Raw genomic sequence first — 15,042 nt, 5'->3', positions numbered from 1 at the left:
AAAAAAATCAAAATAACCAATCAATAGATTAAAAAAATCTGGAAAGTGTTGTACACTGGGGGCCTTCCGTCTCTGCAAAGGTGTGGAGGGAAGTTCTTCTCCTCTCTCTTCACTGGGGCCTAGCCATGCACTCTTTTATAGGCTCTCGGTACCCTTAAATTACATTACAGTGGTTTCAAGGGTATGAAAGTAGTGTGGCATGATGAAAAAGCCACTGAGTCCGAGGGTCCAGGTTCCATAATGCTTAGTGCTACATCACCATCATCATCCCCAGCATTTGGGGCCCGAATGTTTGTGCAAAGTGCTTTACCATTATTATTCCATCTGACCCCACAACAGCCCTAAAAGCTCCATGTTTAAAGGTGAGGAAACTAAGGCAGAGATTCTGAGTGCCTGGCCCAGGGTCGCCCAGCTAGTGAGTATCTGAGGCTGGACTGGAACTCAGGGGTTTCTGATTCCAAACACAGTGCTCCATGCACTTCCAGCACCCAGCAGCCACCATCACGTCTTCCCTCTGACTGGTAAAATGATGGGGCTGGACTGGAGGATAAACTCCAAGGCTCAGCAGGCAGCTGACAAAACTGACATTCTTATAGTATTTTGTCTCACAACCCTGTGTATCGCCATGCCCATTTTATAGATGAAGAAACTAAGGTTCTCAAAGTATCAAGGGTGGGATTTGAACTCAGGTCTCCTTTGACTCTGAGCCCCAAACTCTTTCCACTCTCAGTGTAGAGCACACCGACATGACTACCAATTCCAGACTTAGCCTGGCAGTGGGGGTCCTGCACAGCCTGGGTCCCACCGACTTGATTTCCAACACCCGGGCGGCCCAGAGAGGTTTCTTGGCTGGCAGACGCCCAGACCCTAACCCTGCCATTCACTGAGCGTCCTGTAAGCGCCTCATGCGGCCTCCTCTAGCACCACCCTGTGGCGCTCATCTGGTACTAACACACCACCTGTCCCTGCCATCTCATCCCTCCCTTTCACCCCCTTCTCTCCTGCTTCCCACATGCTGGGAACGTTCTCCCCTGCCCCTCTGCTGACAAAGCCCTACCCAACTTTTAATAAGAACGTCCCCTTCCCCCAGGAAGCCTTCCCTGGGTCCTCAGGAACGACTTCCCCTCTGTTCTTCACCTACGACGCACTTATCAGGAATGACTGCGAACGCTGGTCTTCTGGGTGCTTGTATCGTGCTCCCCTTTCCTAGACACACGCTCCCTGAAGGCAAAGGACCACATCCTTGCTCAGTGTCCCATCTTCCTCAGTTCTACACACAGCAGGCACTTAACAAAAGATTGTCTGACAACAATGACATAATCACACCTCACACAATGATCCTGGAAGGTTACACAAAAGCTGCCCCCCTCTCAGACGCCTTCCTTTGTGGGCTCAACCCTGCCTTGCCCGGAGAGGGCACTCACATATCTGAACAGATGGGATTTTTTAAAATTAAGTTTTATTAAAGCCTCAAACATCCTGCCTGTTTTTTAAAATGTTCTTGAAGCTTTTCTGAGTGGGACTTGTCCAGAACCTCTTCCCTTTCTCTCTGTGCACTGACTACTCAATCAGTAGCAGTGCCATGGTGATAAAGGTGGGGAAGGGGCCAGGTCCAAGTGGTGGGAAAACAGGAGAGGTGGGAAACATCAGACGTTACCACTTGGGTATAGTGAAAGGAATAATGGATTTGGAGCACAGACCCTGGTTCAAATTCTGTGTCCGCTCTGAGTCCTTGGGCAAGTCTCACAGTCCTCTCAGAGTTGTGGTCGCCTATAAAATGACAGGGCTGGCACCCTCAAGCACGTCTGAATCTTCTGGGCTCCAAATCCTCTCAGTCCCCCCCCCCACTTAGACCTAAAGCATACTCTATCTACATATATAAAATATACATATGTATGTATACATGTAGTATATATAGTATGTATGTGTGCGTGTATATATACACATTTACCATGTACATACGTACACATATATACACATTAGAAATCCATACTTTCGACCTGCATTTTAGCTATGCACCTCACAAAGGAGTGGCCTAAAAAGCCAGAAAGTGACACATGACCGGAAGAGCAGGATGAGAATCATGGTGGACACGCTAAGAAGTCTCCATTATGGCATGTCCTTTAGGGGGTGTTTTTTAGGAAAATGTAGACAAGGACAGCAGAGGATGGGAAGGCATGGCAGGGGTGAAACCCAGGTTCTAACAAAGTATCCCGGAAACATCCTCCCTCTAGTTATGACACTGGAAGAATTTCAACCAAAAGGCTAAGAAATGGGAAAATTCTAGAGGGCATTTTCCACCTAAATGAATGATTTCTTTTTACTGGTCAGAGAAAATTTTTAGTTTCAGTAACTGTACTTTTTTTTTAGGGGAACAGGACAAAAGGCTGGAGTCACTTGGGAAAAATAAATGGGTGCGGGACTTAAAACAATTATTCACATGTTCCATATCCACATCATATCCAAGGTATGGGAAGGAATAGTGAATGCTTCTCAGCCTCCCTAGAAAGTAAACCCTAACCTACACTAACCTATCTGTCCGAGAAAAACTTTAGTTCGACAAATCACGGTACTGGGGAAGTCACAAGATCAGGGCACTAATTCTGCTGTCCTCACTATCTAGCCATCTCTGTCAGTTTCTTCAACTTTAAAATTCCAGGACTGTAAGCAGCCTCAAAAATAATCAGAGAGATGGGGTAACAGTAGAGTGCACAGCACATTGAACTTGGTGTCAGGAAGACCTGGGTTCAAATTCTGCTTCACTGTTTCTAGCTGATGACCTTGGCCACATCAATTAACCTCAGTTTCCTCTTCTGTAAAACGTGAATAACAGCGCACACCCTTCTGGGGGTCGGAGGTGAGGACTGAAGGAGAACTTTAGGTAAAGCGATTTGCAAACCCTGAAGTTTGTATACATGTCAACTGGTATTCAAGTTGCAAATCCTCAGCTTCCTCTCCCAACTTTTCCAGCATCAGAATTAACTTTTTTCCTTCCTGACAGCACCTAAGAGCCCACACCCCATCTGGTAGGACCCTCACTCTCGGTCTGTTATTGGGTTTTTTTTTTAAATGGTTTCTTTGCACCCAACTAGTCCGAGGACTCCCTGAGCCTCCCCTCTTCATGGTCAGGGCACATGGAGGATGCCTCATTCAGATTTACTCAAAGTAAAATCCTCCAGGAGGAAAACAGCTCCATTAAGCAAAGAAAGGGTTAGGGGGGACAAGGGGGGACAATTCAATTAAAGGGAGCATTACTATGGACCCGGATGTGCAAGACCTCGTGGCAGGCACTGAAGAGACCAGGACAAGAATGACAATCCTCACCCTCAAGGGGCTCACGTTCTATTGGGGGATACAACCTGTGAACGCAGGTCAATTTGACAAGGGCATCGCTACCAAGGAGACTCCCGGAGGGAGACGGCACTCTGGCTCTGCCACCTACTTACTCCCTGTGTGATCTTCAGAAAGCCATAAAAATCTCTCTGGGCCTCAGTTTCCTCCTCCATAAAATGAGCGGGTTGGACAAAATGACCTCTAAGGGCCTTTTCAGCTCCAAGTCTATGATTCTACTAGGAAGGACACTCACCAGGAGAGCCAAGCCAAGGCTCTTGGGCAGGTCAGTTTTAGGTGCCCTTGGAAGGGGGCTCAGAAGGCAGACAAGCTGACCATCAGGGCTTTTCTCCAGTATGCTGGGTGTCAATTTCTGACACAAATCCGATTTCTCTAGCCCGCTCAACAGCTTTTCCCTCTGGTCCTGAAAGCAGGTGGTGGAAGGAAGGGATGGGGATGGTCAAGATTAGGGGGAAAAGGGGAGCTGGTGGGATATTCAACAGGGGTTTTGGAGGTTTTTTCACTGGGAAGGGAGACAGAGGCAGAAAAGGGTTTGCTGAAAAGGAGACAATTGAGGAAGAATTTTTACTGGGACTGGAGATGGAATTTTTGCTAGGGATGTGGGGTGGCCTGGGTGGGAAGAAGGGATATTTGCTAGAAGAGGTTAAACTGGGGTGACTTAGGTGGAAAGATAGAGATTTCCTGGTAGGGAATCTCCAGCTGAAAAGTTTTTTGCTGAAAATGAGGGATCTGAGCTAGGGGAAGAGGGGGGGTCCTAAGGAGAAAAAGGATTATTGCAAGGAGTGGAGATCAGAGCAAGAAAGGGATTTTGCTGGGAGAGGCTGGGGAGGGGAGAGGACTTCTGTCCTGTAGATGCTAAGTGGGAGAAAGGTGGGTGAGAGAGAATTTTTTGCTCAGAGTGTGCTAACGGGAGGACTGAAGTGAGAGGAGGGGAGATTTTTTGGATGAGGAGATTAAATTGGGGGAGTCTGGGAGAGAAGGGGCATTTGCTGGGGGGGATGCTAAGGAGGAGGCATCTGCTAGGAAAGGATGCTAAAGGGGGCGTCTGGGTCGGGCCAAATGCTAGGGCGGGTTGCCACACAAGGGCGGACTGGAAGGAAGGCGCATTTAAAGCGGGAAGATTTGCCAAATGATTTGCTAAATGGCGGGCAAAGAGAAGGGGGCATTTGCTAGGAAGGAATGTTAAATGGAGGCAGTAGGGGTACGGATATGGGGCATTTGTGGGGAGGGGATGCTCCGAGGGGAGGAGGGGATGCTTGGCGGGGGCCAGAGGGGTGCTCCGTGGGTGGGGGGAGGGGATGCTCGTTTAGAGGGCTGGTGGGGAGGGGATGCTCGTGGAGGGGGTCGAAGGGGAGGAAGGGTTTTTTGCTGGGAGGGGGTACTCCGAGGGGGCAGAGTGGGGGCGGGGGGGCTGTTGCAAGGCCTGGGGGTGCAGGGCAGGGGTAGAGCCGCCCGAGGGAGGCCGGCCAGCCTGAGGAGGTTGGGGGGGAGGGGGCGGGTCTGAGGAGGTCTTGGGGGGAGAAGTCGGGGGAAAGAGAAGGGTGGAGGTGGAGGGGGCGGGGGCGGGGGCAGGAGCAGCAGCAGCAACCGGGTTTTACCCGCCCCCGGGGGCTCGCGCGCCCGCCTCGCGCTTCGTGCCTGGCTCTCGCCCGCCCGCCTGCCTGCCGCTCTCTCCCTCCAGGCTGCGCGCGCATACCACCCCCTTTGCTCCCTCCCTCTCTCCCCAGCCCGCCCGGGCTGGCGCGCGCTGCGTGTCTGCGTGCGTGTTGCGCGGCGCGCGCCAGCGTGCGTCGCCTCTGGGCGTCGGCCTCGGCCTCTTAAGCAGGGTGCGCACGCACGCCTCGCCCTCTCTCCACATTCGGGTCCTACCCGGATTCCCGCGCGAAGCAATGGGGGTGGGCGGGGCTGCGCGAGGGGGCGGGGCATGGGTGGGGGAAAAGGAGGCGTTTGAACTTCGCCGGGGGCGGGATAATCACGTAATGGGAGCCCGCTGCCTCCCTCTCGCGTGCCAGAGGGGCGAGGCTGAGAGTAATGACTGTCACGTGACTATACTTGTCGCGGCGGGGGAACGTGACTGGGCCAGTGCCTTCCTCCGTAAGGCAGAGTAAGTAGGTGGTGGGGAGAGAGGGAGGAAGATCACGTGATGACGCAGGGCCTCCCTGAAAAGGAGAGGGGAAGGGAAGGCTCGGTTGTCACGTGACAGCCCCATGCCTCTCACCTCGCGGGTGGGGGCGGGGCAACGGGCGGGGCGGGGAAACCGTTGGGCGCCATTTTGTGTGGGATCCTGGGGCGAGGGGCGCGGCCTGGAGGAGAAGCCCCCTGAGGGTCAGGACTTAGGAGAGTAGCAGACCGGAAGACAGCCAGTCTCTCCTGTATCCCGCCAGCGTGGCCTTAGCCTATGTACACCTCAGTTTCTCACTGTGTAAAATGAGAGCATTGGACCAGATGGCCTCTAACTAAGGACCCTTATGGCTCTAGATCCCTGATCAGTGTTCGCACCTCAGCTACTTACTACCAGTGTGACCTTGCTCAAGTCCCTTACCTTCTCAGGGCCTCAGTTTCCCCATCTGTAAAATGAGAAGGGCTTGTGCCAGGTGGCCTCTGAGGTCCCTTATGGCCCCGAATCAGTGATCCTCTTAACACACATGGACAGAGTCTCCACTAAGTGCCCAGCTATGCATGTGCTAGGGCTGTCTCCTAAGTTAGGCTGGAGAAGACCCCAGCCCCTTGTGTCTCCTGATGCCTTCAGGCCACATGTGGCCCTCTAGGTCTTCAAGTGCAGCCCTTTGACCGAATCCAAGCTTCACAGAACAAATCCCCTTAATAAAAGGATTTGTTCTGTAAAAACTTGGAATTTGGAAAAAAGTGGCACCCAAGGACCTAGAAGGCCACCTATGGCCTCCAGGCAGCTGGTTCCCCCCCTTGCTAGAGGCTCACAGTCTATCTGGGGAGGGTGATTCACAGCATCATTGCTTTAGGGCTGAAGAAGATGGGATCTAGTCCAAGGCCTCCCAACTTGTGAACCACAAATTGCCACCAGGCTATTGCAAGATGTCCTCAAATCTTTATGCAAGTCAAGCATTGTCTTCTTAACTTTGGGGAATAGTGGGGTGGGATGGTAATTGAAATAGGAATCCAGGAGAACTGTGTGCTTCAGAACCATAGCCTTGCCCTGGGGAGGTAGAGCCAACATTTCTGTAAGTGCTGTTTATCACTGGGCTCTGTGTGTACCCCAGCTGCAAGAGGAAAGGGGGAGAAGAATAGGGTTGATAGGGCTTTATTGGATAATACCTCACCCCACCATCCCTAAAAAAATTTCTCCAAATAAAACCTCAAAAGCTCTTGCCTTTGAGTAATTTGAGTAATATAGCAACTTTAGATGACTAATGAAAGATGTTTCCTCCCTCTTGGCAGAGAAGTGGTGGACTATAGGTACAGAATGAGGCATGCTTTGTCTAATACAGCCAACTTACTTTGTTACAGGGAGGGTTGGGGAGGAGGCGTGTGGATGGAAAACTCATTGGGGAGTAAAGGCCATGTAAAAACATCAATACAACATTTAATCATATTTTTATTGAAATCTTGTTTTCGCATCTCCTTCATTCCCAAATACAGCCATTCTCCTGCCCAAGTAACCACCACCTTTAAAAAGATTCTAAAAAGAAAAAAAAATTTCAGCAAAACAAACCAAAACATCAGACATGTCGTAGAGTATTGGTAACATCCCCCAGCTTCTGCAGAAATGGGAAGAAAATGCAAAACATTTTAAGGGGGGTGGGGCAGGGTCAAAATGATGGTTTCAGTCAAAAATATTTAACATTGTAAAGAGAAAAGGGAGGATGATTTCTCCCCGCTTTGGAACTTCCAAGCAATATCTTCCTACCTCTCAGATAGCAATTATTTTATTTTGCCTTATCTTGCATTTATGTGTGTTTGTGTTTTATCTCCTGTACTAAATTGTAAGCTGGAGGGGCAGGAGAGGAAATCTCTTGTACATCTAATCTGCCCTACTTCGCCTGGTACAGTAGGCTCTCAGAATGTTTCTTGAATGAATGAATCAATGAATCAGTGGGGTGGGTGACAGAAATAACTACAGCCCACCTTATTAGCCAAGTGAGAATCTTGGCTACACCCCCGCCCCTAGATAGAATTTTCTGAAGAGCTGGCAAGATGTTCTTTGCAGAAATCAGGACTTGATATGCCTGGCTGCCCAAAGAAGAAGAGTTTCCTTCTCTCCTACTGGTTAGCCAAAAACAGAACACCATTTCCCAGGGTCAGAAAACATTTAGTGGTGAAGATGAAGAAAAAATGGAAACATACATATTGAGCTAACTTCTGTGTCCCCTCAGGGCTTCCTGAAGAAAAGCTCCATGACTTGGACTTGAAGACTAGGTCTGATTTAGATGGACATCCCCAAGCCTCCGTGCAGGTTGGCCCCAAACAGAGCAGACTGTATATGCTGGAAGGACCAGGGCTGTACTGGCTATCCCCTGTTACATATATTACATATACATACATACATGTATGTATATGTGAGTGGGTATGTATACGGTGTGTGTATGGGGTGTGTGTGTGTGGTGTATGCTACACTCTGGCTCATTTCTAGAATCAGGCCAGCTTCATCACGCCCTTCAGGAGTCTAGGGGTTACCTGAGGGGTTGGCAGGTATCTCTTCTCTACTGTCATTGACTCAAACTTCCACCACTATTAGGTATTGGTGACCAGCAAGTTCCCCAGTTCCATTTAACCCACATGACATTATATTTTTTTTACACAGAGATATTTCCTTTGAAGATACTATAACAAAAATACAAACAATCCCCCCTGTCCCCATACCTCAGGGGAACACACTCTCCTTATTCTACCTTGGTCTTTAGGGAGAATAGTTTAGTTGCCACATAGCATTGGTCCCACTAAGTTCACACCCAAAGGCAGCATGACTGCTGAACAAGCCCTCCTCTCTGACACCCTCTAAGCTGAGCCTCAGACATCACTCCTTGACATCCCCCAAGGGGCATCAGTGCTAAGCTGGCCACCAAATACAAATGCTTGCCTGGCCACATGCTTGCTCTCCTGACTTTTAGAAAAACAAGGTCAGAGCCTCTAATCCATTCACCCAGAATGAGAAAGTTGTTGCTGTCTGTCTTTTGTTCTTGAAAAGGACCATGATATCACAGAGGTGATGCCATGACACGCAGGGGAATTGGATTTAAGAGATCGAGGGCTGTGTAAAGTCACCAGCCTCACTGTCTTCTCTGAAGGCATCTGGCCAGGTTGGGGACTGGAGATGGCCCCGGATGCAGCGGGGGACCATGGCCTTTTTAAGTCTTTAACAGGCCTCAGTTTGACTGAGGCAGTGCCCAATCAGTGATTAAGGCTAAGTAGAAATGAGGCAGAGCATGGCCCTTTACCTAGTCAAAAAAAATTGGAGGGGAAGACCCTCAGGGTTTCTGGCCAAAACAAGATGTGAATAGCAATTGCTATTTACATTCAAGAAAACAGAGGCTCAGAGCCAAGACCCATTTCACAGGACCACATTTCAGCCTTGGTTGAAAGGGCCCAAGATTTCTCCCCTTGCTGCCTTGTCTCTCACCAGACACCATTAGCAAAGGATCCCATGAGATCTACCAAGATGGACGCTATAGAGAAAATGGCCAAGCCTCTGCTTACTGGTCCTCCTAGAAGGCCCCAACTACCATTGAAGAGCCTCCTATTCACTGTGAGATCGGCAGACCTGAGCCAGTTGCAGAATGTCTCTGCACACTCTACCGTCTCTCCAAGGCATTTCTATCACATACTATCACCACTCTATTGGAAGCTCCCTAGCCCCTCCACATGAGGGGACACCATCAGAGGCACTCTACACGTGTGCTAATCCCCTTACATACATGCATGTAGACATATATCTTTAACATAACTAAACAATACAAGGTGGCATTGTTTAATGCTAAATGAGATATTTAATTAGTGCTATGGAAATTCAGAGGAAAGAAAATTCCAGGTGGGCCTCAGGGTCAGGAGTTGGGAAGACTTCACAGAGGAAATAGGCCTTAAGTCTGTCCTTGAAGGAAAATATGGGGTGCTTAAACCAAATGTATGGCTTGGAGTCCGGGACCAGAGTGGAAGCCGCTCTTGAATCACTTTCTAACTGAAGGATTCTGTGCAAATCACTCACCATGTAAGTCTTGGTTTAAGGGGCAGCTGTGTTGACAGAGTCCTGAACTGGGAATCAGGGAAGCTGGGTTTGTGTTGGCTCGACCTCTGATGTGCTGTGTGAATCTGGGTAAGCCTTTCAGCACCCAAGTTTCCTCTATATATTGACTTAGAAAACCACAAATTAACATTATCTATGTTGTATTTTTATTTCATTAAACATTCCCTAATTACATTTTAATCTGGTTCAGAGAACACTCTAAAAGACTGTGTGATGTATAACCTATGTCAAATTGCTAGCCTTCTCAATGAGGAGGAAAGGGGAGGGAGAGAATTTGGGACTCAAAATTTTTTATAAAGAATGTTAAAATTATTTTTACATGTAATTGGGAAAAAATTAAACATTAAATTAAATTTTTTAAAAAGATGATAAATAAATAAATAAATGTGTTTCTCACACACACACACACACACACACACACCCACCACCACCACCACCACCACCACACCCAAAAGGTGATGATACGGCCTTTATTTGGAGATCTCCAAGGAAGAGGCGCTCACTACCTCCCAGAGCAGCCTGGGACAGCTCTAATTGTTAGGAGGGTTTTCCTAACATCAAACATAAATTCACCCCTTTGCACTACTTATGTCTACCCTATGGGCTCAAGGATAAGAGTAATCTTTTGTGAAAAAACAGGTATTCAAATGCTCAAAGATAACTATAATATTCCTTTTGAGTATTCTCTAGGTTAAATATTCTGCTCCTTCAACCAGTCCTCACACGGGATAATCTTAAGGCCCATCCTGATCCCCCTCCTCCCCAAATTCCCCGGTTTTTCAATGACACCAGAGCAGAGCACATCTCTCTAGTTTTGGACATTAACTGTGTGTGCACAGCCTAAGGTTATATACTTTTTTTTTGCCTGCCACATCCCACTGTTGACTTCGATTGAGTCTGTAGTCTACCAAACTCCAACCCCTCCCACCCAAGTTTTTCAGATAAAATGCTATCCAGTATGGGTTGGGGAATCCATCTCTGGTCCCATATATGATAGCACCCATGTACACATTCCATAAGAATTACTGTAAAGTACAAGACCAAACTCTCAGGCCTTCAGAAGACGATAGATTGAGACAAATGGCACATTAATCAAGACATAAGGGGTGGAGAGCCTGTGGCCTGGAGGCCGCATGTGAAGGTTCAGCCAAAGGGTTGCACTGGAGCTCCTAAAGGGTCCCATATGGCCTCCAGGCTGCATAAGACCATCATGAAGCTGCCCAGCAACTACACATTCACCAAAGCATGCTTTTAATTCCTCAACAGAAAATTCAGTCCTATATAGGAAACATTTACCAAGTGGGTTTCCAAAATAAATGAGACTCACGGCCTACTCACAAGGAACTTAGCATCTAATGGGAATGACAAGAACACAAAGAAATTTCATGGAAAGAGGGTTCCAAGAGAGAGTCTTTGGTATGTTTCCAAAGTCAGTGGATGTGATGTGGGTAATGAATGTGTGAAGGAGACTGAGAAGGAATGGGCAGATTCCAAGCAGGAGAAGTAGGAAAGAACAGTGTCAACAGAACCCAGGAGGATAGGGTGGTATAGTGTCAGGAGCTACAGAGAAGTCAAGAAGAGTGAAGGCTGAAAGAGACCATTAGACTTAGGAATTGGGAGAGCTCTGCTAACTTTGGAGAGAGAAACTTTAGGTGAGTGGTGAGGTGGGAAGCTGGACTGATGAGGATTAAGAAGAGTACAAGAAACAGAGGTACTGAGTGCAAATAGTTTTTTCAAGAAACTGACTAAGAAATTGAGAGGATGCCCATCCATTGGGGAATGGCTGAGCAAGTTGTGGGATATGAATGTAATGGAATACTATTGTGCTATAAGAAATGGTGAACAGGCTGACCAGAAAAACCTGGAAAGACTTATATGGTCTGATGCTGAGTGAAGTGAGCAGAACCAAGAGGACTTTGTACACAATAACAGCCATGTTATGCAATGACTAAGATTGTTAAACTGAGCCCTTCTCAGCATTACAAAGATCTAAGACATCTCCAGAGGCCTCGGGATGGAAAATGCTGTCTACATCCAAAGAAAGAACTATGGAAGTTGAATCGCTGTCACTTATTTTTACCTTCTTTGAGTTTTGTTTCATCTTTCTGATGGTTCCTTCTATTGGTTTTAATTTTTACTTACAACTTCACTAATACGAAAATCTGTTTGATAGGAATGTAAATGTAAAGACTATATCAGATTGTGCACCGTCTTAGGGAGGGTGGGGGGAGGAAGGGGGAGAAAAATTTTCAGCTCAAAAACATATGGAAGTGATTGTTGATAAATCAAAATAAATTAATAAAATTTAAAAAAAAAGAAATTGACTAAGAAGGGCAGCTAGGTGGCGCAGTGGATAGAACACTGGCCCTGGAGTCAGGAGGACCTGAGTTCAAATGTGACCTCAGACACATAACACGCATTAGCTGTGTGACTCTGGGCAAGTCACTTAACCCCAATTGCCCTCACCAAAAAAAAAAAAGAAAGAAAGAAAAGAAATTGACTAAGAAAAGGAAGATATAGGATGATAGCCAACAGGGTTGGTGGGATATAATCAAAGATTTGTTGGGTTTGTTTGTTTATTTTTTTTCCAGTCTGGCAATAGATACTGCTGCTAAGCCCAAAGGGGCTAGGGCACTTGCCCCTCCCTGTTCTCCACTAAGGTGCCCTTCTCAATGGACCAACAAACTTGCAAACCAAGTTTCAGTCCTGGAGGAGCCTAGGGAAGTCCGACTCTTGAGGAAGGAGGATCAGATTTTTGCCTTGGACTCTTTGGGTTCATCATTTATCTCACTCTGTCAACCTGGGAAAATTAACTTGGGTTGTAGCCCACGTCTAGCGTCTCCCTAAAGAGAGAAGTAGAAAGGTACTCACCATACAATACAAATCAGGTATGGGACAGGTATTTTCTGTATACAAATGAAATGTTAAATACTTGCCAAAATGTGCATTGATAGGAAATGGGATCCCGCAACTTAAAACTACTCTTATATTGTCTCCTCTTACATGATTCAGCTTCATCGGAACATAAAATAGTTTGTGAAACTCCTAAATAATTAATTATTCATTCCACATTTCACCTTGGCATTGCACTGTCTCCCTCATAGTAAATGTCTTCTAGGCGACCAGGTCAGGGCTCAGGCTTCTGACCGCTGTCTCCAAGAACAGCACAGTAGCTGCTAGGGACTTCTTCCAAAATGCCGCCAGCCCTGATGGAGGAGCTGAGATCTCTGAAGCTCTCCAATTCACAAGGTTACCTACAAGCCTGGATTCATCCTGGCTGTCTCAAGTTTAGTATTTAGTCACCCCAGGATCAAAGATATACAGAGAAGAAGAGGCAGCCAGAGGCCCAGGCTCAAACTCGCCTAGCTGAGCACCCTTGCCTTCCCCCATTCTGGCTACCACCCCTTCTCACCCTTCTCAGGACATGAAGCCCCTCTGAAAGGCTGAAGGAGATATCTAGGGGCAGAATCACTCTTTTTCTTAAAAGTCACTGGTGCTTTTTCCACTCAGCAGCCAGTAAAGGGACTACCTCATCATCTCACATTTTCCAGACCCCCTCAACCTTGAGTCATGCACATGGCTGACAAGAAACTGCCTTGTTTGACCCTTGGTCTCATGAGGATGAGAGAGATGTGAGTGTGTTTGTAGGAAGAAGGAAAGTAACCAATAAGTAGGGGGAAATTGAAGATTAGAAAGGGAGAGAGAATCGTTCTGGGTCAAGTCTGCTGGAGAAGATGGGCAGGAATGGGATAGGGAGCCCATGTAGAAATAATGACATGCAATTATATGAACAGCCCTTAAAGCGTGTATTAGAGTAGATAGACTGATTGATATAGATAGATATGGGATATATATATATATGTGTGTGTGTGTGTGTGTGTGTGTGTGTATGTATATATGTGTGTGTTATATGCACATCCATCTATGTATACACATATATACATATACACATATAAATATATATATATACATATATATGTATATATTTCCCGTATATCCAAGACAGACAGTACAAGTGGATAATGAATTGAGCCCAGAATTAAACAGAGTTGAGAAGACCAGTTTGCCTTTAAGATACAACAAAACTCCTTTAATGACCCTAGACTACTCCTAGAAATAGAGACCCATATTTTTAATGCCAAAATGAATCCTGAGTTGTATGACTGAGAGACTTGGAACACGAAGTCCCTGAAGAATTTTTTTTTAAATAGATATCCCACAGAGGACAATAGAGGGCTACATGGTGGGCATTGCCCGTATCGAAGAAGGTGCTATGCTCTATGAGCAAAGCAGAATTTCAGTAGCTCAAAAGAAAGGTGAGATGCCCAAATATAGAGCCACCTCCGCTCCAAATGTTCATATGGATGGTTTGTGCCTAACCTGCGGTAGAGCCTTCCCACCTCGTATTGGTCTGATCAACCTCAGTCATCAGACGCACCGTACTTGACCCCAATATGGTGATGACATTTTGGTCTTCATCTATAACAAAGGACAACCACCACGAGCAGGCTGTCAACTGAGACCAGGAACAAAAGATTGTCATCAAGGAAACATAGGCTAGAGAAAGAAGATGGTGTTGTCAAAGGCAAGCGTGAGGGATGACAGGCGAATGGTCCAAGGGCTCTCTTATGGGTATCCTTGCCGTGTCAAAAGAAACCAAGGAAGGCCTTTGGTACGTTGGACGTGGACAGAAGTAGCACAGGATGGGGGGGTATGGAAGGGTTGCAATCTGCATCACTAAAATAAGCATCTCATTTAAAGGGGTAAGGTCATAGACCCATTTCCTTCCTGTGCTTTTTAGCATAAATGGGTATTCTATTTTATCGAAGGTTTTTGTTTCCATATATATTTATATAATCACATGGTTTTTGTTTGTAACCTGTGCACACCTCATGCCCTAGGCTCACATGGACTGGGTGCAGTCTTGGGAAACACACTAAAAAGGCCATGATCCCTTTAGCTTGTGTGGCACCCTCCCAAAGATTACTCAGAATAGTATAATTCATCTCTAGGTCTCTACAGATTTTCCACAAGGTCCTAAAGTCCTCCCAACTCACTACCACCCCTCCCCTTGGAAGAAAAATAAACTTGGGGCTGCCAGACAGATAGTATCTCCTTCCCATTGGACCTTTACCATCCAAATAACTCATTGTAATAATGTTGGAGGCACCCTAGAGCCCTCTTGGTGGAGTTGTGAAATAGTCTGGCTGTTCTGCAAGGCAATTTGGAACTATCCCCAGAAGTCATTAAATTTTGACCCAGCAATTCCCCTACCAAGAATATACTCCCAAAAGAGATCAAAGATGAGGAAAAGGATCCGCGTATGCTAAAATAGTTATAACATCTCTTTTCCTAGTTGCCCCAAACTTGAAACTAAGGAGGTGCCTACCAATCAGGGAATGGCCAAGCACGTTGTGGTATGTGAATGTAAGATGCATAGCACAGTAGCTTCATAAATGTTAGACTATTATTGTGCC

General features: G+C 46.8%; 1 protein-coding gene across 1 annotated transcript in view; it reads right to left on the bottom strand.

Moving 5' to 3' along the window:
- Window positions 1-4,611, bottom strand: part of ZNF541 (zinc finger protein 541) — a 29,917-nt gene extending 25,306 nt beyond the window's left edge. Inside the window, exon 1 of the mRNA XM_078145826.1 lies at window positions 3,587-4,611. The gene's annotated coding sequence lies outside the window, so the exon portion shown is untranslated. The remainder of the gene's footprint in view (window positions 1-3,586) is intronic.
- Window positions 4,612-15,042: the final 10,431 nt, after the last annotated feature.

Source organism: Phascolarctos cinereus, unplaced genomic scaffold, assembly GCF_003287225.1.
Source record: "Phascolarctos cinereus isolate Bilbo 61053 unplaced genomic scaffold, phaCin_HiC Scaffold_726;HRSCAF=1367, whole genome shotgun sequence".
Taxonomy (NCBI): domain Eukaryota; kingdom Metazoa; phylum Chordata; class Mammalia; order Diprotodontia; family Phascolarctidae; genus Phascolarctos; species Phascolarctos cinereus.
The sequence above is the reverse complement of the archived record's forward strand: the minus strand, read 5'-3'. Positions and strand labels throughout refer to the sequence as shown.